Source organism: Gavialis gangeticus, unplaced genomic scaffold, assembly GCF_001723915.1.
Source record: "Gavialis gangeticus isolate Ggan-Ray unplaced genomic scaffold, GavGan_comp1, whole genome shotgun sequence".
Classification (NCBI taxonomy): Eukaryota; Metazoa; Chordata; order Crocodylia; family Gavialidae; genus Gavialis; species Gavialis gangeticus.
In genome coordinates, this window is record NW_017729015.1 from 8178554 (window position 1) to 8182904 (window position 4351).

Genomic DNA, 4351 nt, shown 5'->3' on the forward strand with positions numbered 1-4351 from the left:
GAAATCTCAGCTTCCATTTAAAAAAAAAACTGGCGGAAAAATGTTTTTTGCACACTTATGGTAACAGAGAATTTTGAAAATTTCTAAAAGACACTGGCAGGTAAAAGCTCCAAAATATGTTTAAAAATAAAAGTCTTGTGATTTTAAAGCCAATCCTATGGCTCTTTGGAGACGTTTGAATGCCCAAGGTTGGTAATATCAATTGCTATAGTTTCCAATTTAACACACCTGTGGTTGGAGTTATTGCTATAGAATAATCTATTATTTGCTTAATGGAGACGAGCCAAAAATTCCAAGGCAGGTGACCAGAGTTTGTACAAGTCCCAGAGGCCAAATTTACAACGGGAGTAATGATGGTATTGCAGGAAGTCTTTCTGGAAGTGACACTGCGCAAGAGAGCGGACGTGGAGAAGCAAGTGCTGCCGTATCACTACTTGGCCACGACATTTTCCAAGGTTTGTCAAATGGAGATATACAGAAACAGACTCTTCTCGAAGTCAAACCAATAACGTTTTGCCTCACTTGTCAATTCCCTCTGCCAACAAAAGCCACATAGCTTCATGGTCAGTCCTTCCCTGCCTTTCCCCACATATACCACCGCCCCACATACACCCCCTACATTTTCACATTTAAGGGATGCCGCCGTTGAAAGGACTTCAATCCGGCCAGACTCTTAGCCGAGGACTCATCAGAATGCTACCTAGGCTGCTTGCGCTGGACCCTTTCTCTGCCTCTGCACCGCACCTGAAAGAGACTTCCTAGCAGAGGTCTGCAGCCAGCATTCAGGGAACAGGCAGCCGTATGGCGATTACTGACCCAGTCAGTACCATTTATCTGCCTGTCCCAGTTTGAGAGAGCCTGGCTGCTACCAGGTGACGCTTTAACTCTTTGGCTGTTTCGCAGGGATGCTACCAAGAATGAACGGCATGATTTCAGCACAGCTGCCAGAGCACAATCTCTATTCTGCTGGGCGGCTGCAACGAAGTGGAAGGCAGTACTTGCTGCTGGGAACCAGGGGCTCAGACCAGAACCATCCCTGGAACAGACGAGCACAGGCTGGGAGAAACCTGCAGCTGTCAATCAGATAAAGAACCCTGAGCAGCCCGACAGACAGGGCTGTGGTACTGAGGGCCAGCCGCTCACAAGTACCTGCCCTTTCCTTAGGCAGACATTGATAAGAACCAAAGTGAAGCCTTGCCCAGACACTGACTTCATGGAGACAGACAGACAGAGAGAGACACCCTCTTCTTGCCTTCAGCAGGGTGGGTACAAAGAGGCTACAGTGCCTTGCTGGAGCAGCAGGATGTGCGCATACATGTGGATGCTCATAGACTGAGCCCAGAGTCATAGCCAAAGTGCCCTAACACAGCAGCACACACTTCCTTATTTTCCCGACCTTACAATAACAAACAGATTGGTGTTTATTGTCCCTGATGTTTGGGAGTCATGGCAGAGGGCACTGCAACCACCCACTATTGACAGAGACACCTAGAGTCCTGGCTGGCCCCAAATGACTGGCCAGGACTCCCTCAGAAAGCAGCTCTGGCCCTTTAAGGCACATCAGACCCCCAAAATTAAAGTTTCCCTAGAAAGAGCTCACAGAATCAACAGTGATCCCTGCATCTTAGGCAAAGCCACAGGGATGCACAGAAATTCGCTGCTAAGTAAACCTATCCACCAAAATCCAAGCAGGCCAGGCTGAGCAATCTGCAGCGCAACAACTTTAATAATTAACGACAGCTTAATTAACATCCATGAGTGCCTGGCCTGCTGCAAGCACAGGCTCTTTGAGGCCAAGTACAGTCAAAAAGCCCGAGGCTGAATTGATTCCATTTTTGTAGGTTAGTCTAAGCTGCAAAGATTAAACCTATAAGCAAACGAACAGACATTCACTTGTGATTCAGGAAATGCAGCCAGATGCCTGCAGTGGCTCAAGCCAGAAGCCAGAGGGGAGCTGCAGCAGGGCTCTCTGACATGTAGCCAAAATGGGTTGTGCATTCACTTCCTCTTCCTGCTGCCCCCAAGGTCTCTGGGATTTGCAGTCCAAACTCACAACAGCAGGACTCTGCAGGGTAGTTCGACACTTCCTCTTCCTGCTTCCAGGTGCCTGAGTTGTAGTCCACAGTTCCAGCCAGCACTAAGCAAGCAGGTAGGGCAGCTCTGTACTCAGGGGAAGGGAAGTTTAACCCTCTTTCCTGGCCCCAGCCCCCAGCTGGGGTTTGCCTGAGGGGACAGTGAGCCAGCCTTCACTGCTCCAGCTAGGGAGCAGAGGGGTGGGACCAGTCCTGCTCTCTGGAGCAGACAGTACAATCCAGCCCAGGGCTCCAAAATGCTGGGGGACTCTGATTTAACTTGAACCAGGAAGAGGTCTGGGACAGATGGTTCATAAACCAGTTTGACCCAAATCAGTTGAGTCTGATATTACATTCAGCCAGATTTATCTTAAACCAGTTTCAGCCATTTTGAAACTAGCTTATGTGCACTGAACTTCTATTCTGTTACAGGATTAAATCAGTTTCTGATTACTTAAACTAGTTTGTGTGTAACTTCTGTCCCTAGTCTAAATGCCGAGTCTTGGAGCTATTGATTACATAAAAGCAATTACCATCATCCCAGTCTGACCACCCCACCAGGTATACAGCCAAACCTGAGCAGCCTGCTGGGGCATGGGGCATCCCTCTTGGCCCCAAAACTTTTACTCTGGTTTAGTAGCCCTGCCCCATGCTGCAGCCAATATAAAGTTGAGCATTAACCTGATGCAGCTGCTGAAGCCAGGTGTTAGCTCAATGCTGGGCATGACTGCACCAGAAGCTAGGCACTGATGATGCAACTGAGCCTAGTAACATAGTAGCTGCTGGTGGGGATGTTACACTGACCCACTGCCTACTCTGGGCCCCTCTGTTCAAGGGCAAAAACTGTTAAAGCCAAGTCTCTGGAGCAAATCACTTCCTCTAGCAGAAAGCTGCAAAGCCCAGCTGCAGGAGCACAGGGAGACTCATGCCCTTAATGGACATCATTCCTTGGAAGTAGATGGTAGGAGAAAAAGCCACTCTGACACCAGAGCCCTCCCGCAAGTCTCCAAGCCAGATGAAATCTTTGTGCAACCAGGTGGAAAGAGCATTGGGCTGGGAGTCAGGCCACCAGAGTTTTCTAATCATGGTTCTTTCAAATGAGGCCTGAACAGGACAATGCACTATGACAAGAATTCAGCCAGAAGTAGGAATATATTTGGCCCATTTGCTGAAATTCAAAATGGCTCCAGCCAGGGTTGGGATTAGCAGCAGCAACATCTGTAGGAATTGCAGTTCAGACACAATTATGAAGTCTCAGTCCTCACACACATCAAAGGGACCCAGCCAGGTCAAGGAAAAATCCCACCAGTGCGCAGCATTGAGCAGCAGGACATGACGTGAGGGAAGGTGACGCTTTCCTCTAAAGGACACTGTGGGACCAGGTGAGGCCATGTGGTTTCTCTCTTTCTATACATCTAGCTGGGACATCTCTCCTGTAACTCATACCACAAAGGCATATTGATTAAACACAGGCAGCAAGAGAGTCTGAAATGGGTGGAGAAAATGTGTGGGTGTTTGAGGTGGACACAAATACAATAAATACAGGTATCTGGACTTGGAAATTCTCTATAGACAGGGCCCCATTACCACACCAAACACTTCAAATTGTATTAAATGTCAAGTATCTTTGGGTGCATACACACATACTAAGGTGCCTTAAAATAAGGCACCTTAAGTTAAGCCACATCAAAGCGTACACGTTTGGCTCCTTGACATGATGGCGGCCACCTTGTGAGTTAAGTCAGCTTAACTAATTTGACTCAAGAAAGTACACCTTGGAGGCATATTATCATGTGCTGTAATTAAGTCAACTTTTTTCCACAGGTGTGTAAACTCCGACCGTTAAGGCAACTTAAAAAAGTTAAGTCAGCTTAACTGTCAGAAAGTTAGTGCACGTGTACACACCCCACATCTGTAAATCTCACCACTGGCATTCCCACTTGCAGCTCGGCAAACCAAGACAGGGAAGGTATGCGAGGAGCTATGCATCAGAGCCAGGAAACTGGGTCCAAATCTCCCAAGTCACAGTATTAGGACTAGAGCATACAGAGAGGTGACATGACTGCTTACTATTACAGCAGTATCAAGCAGTAACTAACACCAGGGCTCCACCATACCTGGTGCAATACAGACCCATCAAGAGACAGTCTGCTTCAAAGAGCTTACACTCTAAAATAGGGGTGGGCAATTATTTGGGCCACATAGGGAGTTTTGCGGAGCTGTCATCAGTCAGAACAGCACCCACCCCCTACCCCCAAGCAATAGCTCACCGACACTCC